Genomic DNA, 12130 nt, shown 5'->3' with positions numbered 1-12130 from the left:
CTTCTCTTTCTTCACACATGAGATTGTGTGTGTGTGTGTGTGTGTGTGTGTGATAATGCTTTGCAAAAATCAGCCCCCTCTCTCTCTCTCTCTTGGGCGAGCCCTCTTGCTATTTGCTCTTGCAAGCTCCCCATTGGACCTCCCCAGGGCTAGCCTATCACAATTAAGTAGCATAAGTGATAGCCTTCTGACATGTGTCCCCCTTTCCCCTTTTGTGAGAGCTTAATCAATTAAACTTAATTGATTTAAATGAATTAAATCCCCATTGGACCTTTCCCCATTCTGACCAATAGGAATTAAGTAGCCCATTGGGATGCTCAATTCCTATTGGACCCCTTCACGGGTTGTCCAATAATCATCCAAGAGACTTAATTTTCATTGGTTCTTTTTATTAAGTGTTTTAAAATTAATTAGGCTAAATTTACTCTAGCCTATTTCTCATTGGTCCACTTCAAGGGTCATCCAATAGCAATTGGGCACACCTTGTGGGCATCCGGGCTAGGGAGCTGCCATGTGTCCCTAATTCCCTTTGTGTAAAGGGAGCCTGTGTGTGTGTGTGTGTGTGTGGATTTCTCTCTCATCCCCAACTTGCTAGGCTCGCCCCCTCCTATGTAGGGATATGCAACACTTTTTTGGTCACACACAAAGCATCCAATTTCCCCTAGGGTTGACCTTTGGACACAACCTTTGAATTTTGGAACCTTAACATTTTTGAAGTCTTAATGGGCTGAACCTTAGGGTCTTTTTAGCCCATTGTTGCACATGGCCCTTTTGCAAATGGCCCCCCCTTTGGATCCCTATTTTCCCTCCTTTGGATCCCTTATGGGGCCGGTCTGGTAGCTTAACCAGTATTCTAGCTTTTTCTCCCCTGGCACTTCCCCACATTAAATGATCAGTTTAATATGAGAAAATCAGTTAGGAGAATTAGATATTGATTATTATGACAAAGTCGACCTTGACGAAGACGTAGTCTTGGTTAGATTCTTCTGCATACTCAATCCCTTCCCACATGGCTATTACTGTTTCCATTATCCTCTACCCTTTGATGAAGCCTTTTTGTTCGGAGCACAACCACTCGAAGAGAGCTGGGGCAATCCTGAGAGCTATAGCCTTGGCAAAGATTTTGTAGGCAGAGGTTAGCATTGTCAATGGTCTCCAGTTGGATATAATTTCCTTAGGGCCTTTTTTGTGTAGCAGTTTGATGATGCCTGTGTTAAGCTATATTGGGAGGGCCCCATGTTTAACAAATTCTTCCCAGACAATGCGCATGATTGGTGCGATAATGTCTCTAAAGGTTTGATAAAACTTAGTCGGGAGTCCATCTATGCCCGGGGTCTTCTTAGGCTTGAGTGCATCAATGGCCCTTTTGATTTCCCCTATCGAGAGCTCCGAGTCGAGTTGGACACTTAAGTGGGGTGGGACTACTCTTTTCCTACAATTCCGTATGATTCCCCTTGCGAGAGTAACAACCTCATCTTGACGTTGGGGTGGATTGAACAATTGAGCGAAGTGATTCCTGGCTATTTCTAGGTTCTTCTCTTCCGAAGAGACTTTTCGTGTAGTACCTACCAACATTGGGACCAGCTCTCTCTGATGTTTCTTCCTAAGGCTCCTGAACATAGCCTTGGTAGGTTTGTCCACCTTACCTGTCCACCATTCATGAAAGAACACTTCTGTGTGGTGAAGAGTAACGTCTTCCTCTATCTTAAGGTGATGCCTAAGAGTGGCTATTCTATTCTGAACATCAGTTTCCTCCGTGTTGCATGCATCTAGTTCTATTAGATCGTTGTAGATGGCACCGTTCCTTTTCCTTTGTATCTCTGTTCTCCTTTTCCTAAATGACACCGGCAGAGAATGCTGTGTATTGGCAATAGCCAAATTCCAAGCTTTTGCTGGCGTGATGCTCTTCGAGGAAGCTTGAACCCATATTGCTTTGATGCTTTCTTGAACCTCCCCTAGCCGAAAAAGAGATGAGTAGGTGTGAAACCAATGATTTCGAATCTTGTTGCATTTATCATCCAAAGTGATGATCAAGGGGTAGTGATCAGAAGCGCAGGAGGCGAGTCTGGGTGTTGCTTTAACTCTATTGAATTGCTTAGCCAGAGGCATGCTTAAGTACCATCTATCCAGTCTTGCCTTTCGAGCAAACGCTCCTTTAGAGTAGTTTTGCTAGCTGAATTCACCAGGTGTGCCTACATCCCATAAATCTAGTTGCTCCTTGAGGTTCCCCCATTCTTGTTGTTAGGTACCTACCATTGTTTGCCCTTTCATTAGGTATCGATCCTCCATGGACTCAACCATGTTGAATTCCCCGAATAGGATGATCTGGCATTTGAGCTGAGTGAGCTGACTCCACAACTTGGTTCGGTCTTTGATAGAGCCCCATGCATAAATGGGCACCATCAGGTAGCTGATAGGGACCTCTATGGCTAGTGCTACCCATTACTCTCCTGTAGACGACAATTGTTGATTAATCTTCCAGCTCAGAGGGAGCCCCATGGCTATTCCTCCTGATCCTGTGTTGTGAGTTGAGTGGAACCACTGATGTTCCTTGGATATCGGTTGCAGCCTCTAAGCGAGCTCTTGTCCTGCTATTTTAATTTCTTCAAGGCCTATGACTTCAACATGGTAGTTCTGTATCCATGCTTTATCTTTTTAGCTTTATTAGGGTCTGGCAACCCCTTTATGTTCCAAGAGAGCCTTCATTTGTTTCTTCTTCTGTCTTTGCGATTTTTGATCTGAGCCCTAGGTGAGGTCTAAGTTACTGAGTTATGGCTCCGTTTGTTATCTTTGTGTACGTCATGGGTGAGGGGCCTACCTCGGGGTTGCCTACGTGGCTAGGGGCAACATTCTCTTTATTGCTAGAGGTTTTGTTAAGATCTATGGCGGTGGCTCTATCTGCCTTGTGCACTTGATCTTTCAGACGAGATTCTCATCATCCTCCTCAGAATCCTGTCCAATACAATCTGCCACCTCAGAGTCTTCCCATTCTGGAAGTGAGGCTAGTGGTTCATATTTGTTAGATCATCTAGGTTTAGCTCTATCATTTGATTGATTTTTAGCAACGGGTCATGACACCCTGGTGTCTGAGAGGGGACAACTACCGAGTGAGTTTGGTTATTGTGCTCACTTTTCTCAGAGCTGGCTGGGGTTTGTTTTGGTTTCCGGTTCTTGATAGGGGAGTCGCGAACACAGTGTCTGCTAGTTCCACAGTGGAAACAGGCATTTGGTAGGTATTTGTAGCTCAAGGGTTGTTTGAAGCATTCTCCATCATCTAGTGCAATCACCATTGCTTTTGGGAGGTCCTCTGAGATATCCATCTCGATTAGGGATTGAGGGTGCTAGAAAGGGATGTAGTCCCCTCGTGGGCGTCCTCCTCGGACCTTGCCAAGATGAGAGCCAATCACCCTAAGGTGGTTGTGAAAATGCAGTGGCAAGTTGGGAACTCTACCCAAACAGGGAAGTGCGAGAGTGCATCTCTCTCCGCATTGTACTCCTTGTGCCATTTGAATAGGCAAAGAGGAGACATACGCAGTAGCCACTGTCTTGAGCTGAGAACCCTAAAGACCATGTCTGCATTCTTGAACACAAAGACGTATTGGTTCTTTGGCAAGGCCCCAATAGCACCCCATTGATTCCTAATCCAGCCTCTCAGTACTTCGGGACGGGGGTGCGGACCAGCTAACAACCCTATAAGGGATCAATTTTCTAGATCATTTTGGGTTTTCCAAACTTGAACAGCAGGTAGAATGACCAGAGGCTTACCGTTGACATAAGAGAATCGGAGCAAAAAAACTCTATAGCTTAGCCTCTCTACCAGTTTGGGATTGCAAACCTATCCACTCACACACCTGCAAATGCAACTTCAAAGACTGTATGCAGCTCTGATGCTAATTACTATTACTCCTCTTTTTCATATGAAACCACATCTGTTTTAACATCAATGGCATACAAAAACTGAAAATGACCACATGAACACTAATATATTAAATCCAAATTGAGAGCACGTCTGACGCCACACGTAACAGCTCCAAGGAAAGAACAATGTTAACCCTCTACCAAGAGCAGAGTCATCTGATGCTTCTGTTCCCTGGTTTCATTTGTACAGGGTCAAATTCCGGTCTCTCTTTGAAGCTAACCCTCATCTAGCTGATCTTTAAAGTGGTTGTAGTAGAAGCTTAGCACATTGCAATGACGTAGTGAAGCTTCTATAGAGGCTTTCAATCAGGATGAGGCTTGTGGGAACGGTTATACAGAGCACGGGATTCCGTCATGTAGCTCATTAATCACAGAGCATCAACAAGAAGGACCTATGATTAGGGAGCTCATCTTGCGTAGAGCTCTAAGTGGAAATCGCTTAAAATGAGGGCGTGCACACTCCAACTCCTTGGAACTTGGTGCCCAGAACGCCCCCCCCCCCCCCCCTTGGGGTATAAAGCCCAATGTGGTTGCCCAAGTAAGTGGGCGGGCCGCCAGGTATGTACACATATTCTTTTGTAAAAACCTAATAAGAACTCACTATGCTCTACACATTAAAGTAGAGTGAGTTCACCATATCGTCGTGCTCTTCTTCTCGCACTCTCTCTCGCATCTCACTTCCGCTCGTACTCCTTCAACTGGTATCAGAGCTCAGATCGAGGCTCGAGGCACCACTGCAGGAGGCTAGAGTCACCAGCTCAGATTGGAGTGAAATTCGACAGGCGAAGACACGTCAGAGATGATGTATGTTTGTTGAGGGTTTGCTGGCTGTGAGTCACGCAGCAAACAACCGCCACAACGGTTACAACATATAGTGGGAAATTTGTGGATGTATGACATTGTGGGAAGTCTATGTACTGTCAGATTTACTGCAGCCTTTGTTGAGGGTCGAGTGAGGTTTTATTGTGCTGGGGGATTCTCGAATGTTGAGATCCTTTCGGTGATACAGGTCTTGGAGCGATCCCTCGAGCACCCTTAGATAGGCAGCTAGGATGTATTGACTGTGAGTTAGACAGTTGGGATTGCATCTTTGCTTTACTGCCGTTGAGGCATTGTCGCAGTCTATGCTGACAGGACAGTGATAGGACAGTGAGAGACAGTACAGGTGCAGGACAGGTTTACCCGCAGCTTATAGTGTCAGAGAGACAGTGGTTTTTTGAGCTGTTTTTTGGTCTATTTTTAGTACACCAGAGCCATTTTACAAAGGAGACTCTGCCAAAATTTCTGCAGAATCTGAAGCTTTCTTGGTTCATTTGATAGGTTGATATTGGTTCAGAGGTCAGTTTACAAGGGAAACTCTGCCGAATTTTTCCTAGGAAAGTAAACTACTGTGAAGCGTAGCTATGGCTGGATCACAGGACACTGCTCTTTACAATATCAAGAAGCTGGATGGAACCAATTTCCCATTGTGGAAGAAGCAGATTTGGCACGTGTTGGTACAAAAGAAGCAGATAAAACCTATAAAGCTCAAGGGGATAAAACCAGAAGATATGGACGAAGATGAATGGAGCGAAATGGATGAATTGGCACTTTCTACCATTATGCTGACTTTGGCAGAAAGCGTTTACTTCAATGTAGCAGACGAGATGTCGGCTTATCAGGCATGGTTAAAGCTAAGTGATCTTTATGAGAAGCAGAGTGCAGCTTCACATGTATACTGGCTTAAGAAGCTTGTTGACTTGAAGATGAAAGAAGGGACACCTATGTCCAATCATCTGAATGAATTCAACACAATCTACAGTCAGTTGTCAGCTCAAGGTGTCAAGTTTGATGAACCTGTTAGAGCTATGTTCCTGTTGATCACATTGCCGGAAAGTTGGGACACTTTTTGCATAGCTTTGAGTAATTCTGCACCTCCAGATAGTTTGAACATAGCAGGTGTAGAAGGAAGTCTGCTTACTGAAGAAACCAATAGAAAGACAATGGACAAAGGCAAAGGAACAGCCTTAGTTGTCAGGGGAAGGACCAAAGAAAAGTACAAAGGTGGAAAGAGGAATCAGTCTCGTAGCAAGTCCCGCAGTGCTAAAGGCAAGAGTGACATAGAATGCTACCATTGTGGCAAGAAGGGTCACATGAAAAGAGACTGCAGAGAATGGAAAGCAGAAAAAGGCAAAGAGAAAGCTGAAGACCATGGTGAGAAGAACAAGTCCTCAGTGAAGATGCAAGAAATAAATGTGACAAACACTGTTGCAGAGGATGACAGTCTAGTGTCAGGAGACATCTACTTCTTGAAGAATACAATGGACTCGGCTCTTCTTACAGCATCTGATGGAAATGCACTGAGTGACTGGATTATAGACTCAGGGGCATCACTTCATGTGTCTCCAAACAAGGAGTGGTTTACCTCTTATGTGACCAGTAAAGATCATGCTCGGCTAGGCAATGGGCAGACATGCGAGATCTTAGGTGTTGGAGATGTTCAATTGAAGTTTCAGAATGGCTCTTCTTTCACGCTGAAGAATGTGAGACATGTTCCCGCAATTACAAAGAGCTTGATCAGCACAGGTTTACTTGATGATGCTGGCTACGTCACCACTTTTGGACAAAACATGTGGAAGATATCCAAGGGTTCTATGACAGTAGCACATGGAGTAAAGTCTGGAGGACTTTACATGATTTATGTATCAAATGTCTCTAAAAATGTAATCAATGTAACCGAGCAGCCAAACGTTTCTTTGTGGCATAGCCGGTTAGGACATATGTCCAAGAAGGGAATGGAAATCTTTTCTCGTTTTGGTTATTTGCCTGGCTTTTCATTTAATGATTTTGAATTCTGTGAACATTGTCTGTATGGTAAGCAAACACAGCAGCCACATAAGCATAGAAGCAGTAGAAGAGATACACAGTTGGCACTTGTTCATAGTGATTTGTGTGGACCTATGCCTAACCTATCTCTAGGGGGAGCTTCTTACTTTATGACATTTATAGATGATTACTCGAGGAAAGTATGGGTTTACTTTCTCAAGCACAAGGATGAAGCGTTTAGTGTTTTCAAAACGTTTGCGACACTTGTGGAGAATCAGAGTGGCAAGAAGCTTAAATGCTTACGCACTGACAATGGTGGAGAGTATGTTTCAAAGGCCTTTCAAGACTTTTGTGAGTCAAAAGGTATAAAACATGAACTTACTGCTCCTTACAATCCTCCTCAAAATGGTGTTGCTGAGAGGATGAATAGGACCATACAAGAGAAGGTCAGAAGTATGTTGTCTAATGCACAGCTGCCAAATGGGTTTTGGGCTGAAGCTGTATCAACAGATGTTCAGCTTGTAAATAGATCTCCTAGCAATGTTTTGCAGAAGGATTCAGTGCCAGAGATGGTATGGTCAGGCAAAATGCCCTCATACAAGCATCTCAGAGTCTTTGGCTGTGAGGCATATACTCACATTCCAAAGGAATTTAGGAACAAACTTGAGCCAAAGTGTAGAAAGTGCATCTTTCTAGGCTATGGTAATTCTGGTGAGATGGGGTACAGACTTTGGGATCCCGAATTCAGAAAGGTTGTCCGCAGCAATGATGTTCACTTTAATGAATCCAAATATCATTCTAAACCAGAGAGGGTTGAGGAGATTAGAAGAGTTGTCTTCCAAGAAGATGGACCTGCACGTGCAAGACAAAATGTCAGGGCTCAAGAGGAGCAAGGACAGGATAGATTGGAGCCACAGGTTGTGGCTGAGCCTGAGCCACCGATTGTGCGTAGATCTGGACGTGTCACACGACCTCCTGATAGGTTTTTTCCATTTATGAACTATGTCATGTTGACTGATTGCAATGAGCCTTCATGTTACAAGGAAGCAGTGCAAATGAAGGACTCCGGGAATTGGCAATTGGCCATGCAGTCAGAGATGACAGCTCTGCATAAAAACCAGACATGGAAGCTAGTTAAATTACCATGGGGCAAAAAGGCTCTACCCTGTAAATGGGTTTACAGGTATAAGATCACCGCTCATGATAGTCAGCCAAAGTACAAAGCAAGGCTTGTTGCCAAGGGCTTTAAGCAAGAACAAGGCATTGACTTTGATGAAGTCTTCTCTCCGGTGGTCAAGATGACTACATTGAGATGCTTTCTTGCATTGGTTGCCATATTAGATTTGGTGTTGCACCAAATGGATGTCAAGACAGCGTTCTTGCATGGTGATTTAGATGTGGAAATTTACATGCAGCAGCCAGAAGGGTTTGTTGAGAAAGGCAAGGAAGATTGGGTATGCCAGTTGTTAAAGAGTCTTTATGGCTTAAAACAATCAACGAGGGCATGGTACCATAAATTCCACAAGTTTATGATTTCTCAAGGCTACAAACGTAGTGAGTTCGATCACTGTCTATATACAAAGAAGGCTAAGGATGGCAGTTGGGTGATCCTTATTTTGTATGTGGATGACATGTTGATTGCTGGCAAGCACTTGGAAGAAATTTCAGCTTTGAAGTCAAAGATGGCAAAATCGTTTGACATGAAAGACATGGGTGAGGCAAGTCATATACTTGGTATGCGTATTGAGAGAGACAGATCAAAGAAGTTAATTTGGTTATCTCAAACAGAGTATATTGACAAGGTTTTGCAACGTTTCAATATGGAGAAGGGAAAGACATTGAGTGTTCCATTGCCACCATATGTGAAACTTAGCAAACAAGATTGTCCTGTGTCTGAGGAAGAACAGGCTGAAATGGATAAGATTCCATATGCGTCTGCAGTGGGTAGTTTGATGTATGCAATGATTGCTACTCGCCCAGACATTGCATTTGCAGTGGGAGTAGTAAGTCGATACATGTCAAACCCAAGCAAGAAACATTGGGAGGCAGTGAAAGGAATATTGAGATACCTGAAAGCTACAAAGAGTATGCGTATATGCTATGGGAGTCAGGAGCTAAGTGTAAAGGGTTTTACAGACTCAGATTATGCAGGTGACTTAGACAACCGAAGGTCTACGTCAGGGTATGTCTTTACATTGGCTGGTGGAGCAGTATCATGGTGTTCTAGATTACAAGATTGTGTTACTCAGTCTACTACAGAGGCTGAATATGTTGCAGCATCAGAGGAATGCAAAGAATCAATTTGTCTTAATCGACTAGTAACAGATTTGGGAATCAAAGAAGAGATGCCTGTGTTATATTGTGATAGTCAAAGTGCTATACAATTGGCTCGCAATCTAGTTTATCACTCAAAGACAAAGCATGTGGATGTGAAGTATCATTTCATTAGGGAAATGCTCGAGGATAAGCAACTTCAGCTTGTCAATATTCACACCACAGAAAATCTTGCTGATCCACTTACAAAAGGACTTCCCTTAGAGAGCTTTGCGCATTTTCGCAAGCAGTTAGGTGTAGGGTAGTACATCACTTCTCTACATCTCTTGTATATTAGCTTGTATAGTAGCGTCTCTTACACTTAAAGTACCACATTGGACTTTAAGTGGGAGGTTGTTGGGATATAAAGCCCAATGTGGTCGCCCAGGTAAGTGGGCGGGCCGCCAGGTATATACACATATTCTTTTGTAAAAACCTAATAAGAACTCACTATGCTCTACACATTACAGTAGAGCGAGTTCACCATATCGTCGTGCTCTTCTTCTCGCACTCTCTCTCGCATCGCACTTCCGCTCGTACTCCTTCACCCCCTCCTCTGTAGCCAGCATGCAACCCTGCTTTCAACCCTACTGTGCGCTCCCTCTTTTTTGCTGAATAGTGCCTTTTTGCAGTCCTCAAGGAGTCGCTCCTTCCAAGCTACTGCTCTTGGCCTTGAATGCATTCTCCTGTAGTCCTTCAACTTTCCCTGCTTAATTAGACCACCCCCACCAATTCACTCATGGCCTTGCCCACGTGCTCGCGAAGGGCACACCAACCAGCTCTGCATGCCGCTTCAGAGCTCGGTTTGCAGCTCACGGCATCCTCAGCAGCCCCTTCTTCTCTTGTTTTTCGAGTTTGCTCTCCCTCTCCTTCTCAGAAAACCACCCCTATCTCTGAGCTCGACTCTTTCCTGCAGCATGCCCCCCTTCGTACTGTAGCAGCCCGCGCAGGTCGGCCCCTTTCCTCTCTCTGGCAGTTCCTCGACATTCTGCCCATGCTGTCAATAATTGTAGAGAGCTCCCCAAAAGCCTCTTATTTTTTCCACTTTAATGATTTTACCTAAAGGTCCGTTACGACCAACATTTGCTTCACTTAGTTGGCGCATCAAATCCTCCTCCTGGCCTTACACAACTCCATGAAGTTGTTGGAGACCACTTGGCCGGCTCCGTCGATTCCGTACTCAAACACGCCTTTGATAAAAGATCACTTCTTGGCCCTCGAACAAGCTTGACAGTTATCCACATAATTGCACAATGTCAAAGCGTATACATGGTCGCTACCTTAAAACTTTGATAATAACCACAGATGCCGAAAAGCATAGCCGTTCAATAGCCATTGTAAGCCGAAGTGAAGCGCCCTCGAATGGTGATGCACGATCTCTAGTGTGTAGCCATGAAAAAAAGCACAAAAAAAACTTTCAAAAAACTCCTAACATAGTTTGCCAAACCCCCCTAGTCTACTAGAGCATTCATGCTCAGCATCAACATCACTTTATTCACACATGTTAGCTACACCATATGTACAATATATACAAAGGCATTATTCTTGATCATATACACCCACCTCGGTCAAATGGGTAAAGCATGCACCATCCGCTTGTGTGAACTACTACCATCTTGTCGAACATTGCATCCATACCGGCTTTCATAGCTCCCCTACCATCACACACATCCATCAAATCCCTTGTGTCCATATCAACCATGATATGTTCTTCGGCTTTATTTCCTGCATGAGGTTCAAAATCTTGAGCAAGAATGTTTCACAGTCTGAAGGAGGAGATGGAAGTGCTCAAGAATGTAGTCCTTGATGCGAAAACGGAAACATTTTTGTTCATTAGCACTCTTCGAGGACTCTTGGGTGTTGAGGTTGCTTGCATAGATTTGTTGGGTGTGAAGAGCATTGTTGAATTCTTGAAGCAGGACAGATGCTTTGAGCATGTAGATCAGTCTTGTGCTTCTTTGTAGGCTACACACGAGAGCTCCTTTGTTCCTTATGATGATTTTAGTAGTGCTGATGAGATTGAGTCACGAGGTTTTGTCTTTTGATGATGCAAACCTTCATGAGGATTCATGTGCAAGCAGTATCATGAAAGAGGATAGCTTTGTGTACATGTATGGCTAAGAGAGCAATGTTATAGCTTGTTTGGATCCGTGCTTGGATAATTGTCGAGATGAGGGCTTGTCTAGCTCTATGTGCTGGAGCTATATGCCTTGGAATGATTTTTGTTGTGATGTAGAGGACCTGCATGCTAACATTTTGGATGATTCTTTTTTCCCTCCATCTGATGCATTGTCACGGTACCCAGATGAGTTGTGGGTATGTGGGCCCATATGGGATGCTGAGATAAATAGCGATCACATTTGTGGCATTGTTGGTGGAACCGAAGTGCCTATAGGTGATTCTTTTGATTGCGATCAAAACATGGCATGCAGTCAAAGTGAGGATTATGGGACTTTTGTGGCTAATGATGATGATGATGGTTGGGGCTTCGATGAGCCTCTCATAGAAGACAATTTATCCATGGCTGGCTATATCCAAAAGGCTCAAGAAAGTTTACGAAACCTAAAAATTCAAAAAAAGGTGGAGAAAACGCAGCATGTGTTGGAGAAAGCTCATAGCGTTGACTTATCCTTTCAAAGTTGAGATTCGAGAAGTGCAAATTTTAGGTGACATTAATGTATTTTTGGCATCCAGAGACTTCAATGAATTCAATGTTCTTCATGAGCTTGACTCATCCAAGTATTTTTCTTCCCCACTATTGGAATTAATGCTTTGTGTCAGCATCAGTGTGTGAACACACTTACACACGAACAAACACATGATGAAAGCTAAGTGTTGTTAATCTATTCTTATGAATTTTTGTACTTAAAACACACATAATCTCTCCATCTTAAATTCCACATGGTGTCATTACATCACTTTCTTCGAGGTGTGTTAGCCCTCTAGAGTGCACACCCTTGTCCTCTGCTTTACCATCAAGGCCTAAAATTGACAGGCATAGTAGAAATTTCTTTTGACATACAATTTTCCAAGCCCCCTTTCATATGCTTTGTGTAATGCGATCAACTTACATAATTTGCCATATATAATGTAA

Source organism: Adiantum capillus-veneris, chromosome 8 (assembly GCF_014529385.1).
Source record: "Adiantum capillus-veneris isolate H3 chromosome 8, ASM1452938v2, whole genome shotgun sequence".
NCBI classification, from domain to species: domain Eukaryota; kingdom Viridiplantae; phylum Streptophyta; class Polypodiopsida; order Polypodiales; family Pteridaceae; genus Adiantum; species Adiantum capillus-veneris.
Note: the sequence above shows the minus strand (reverse complement) of the source record.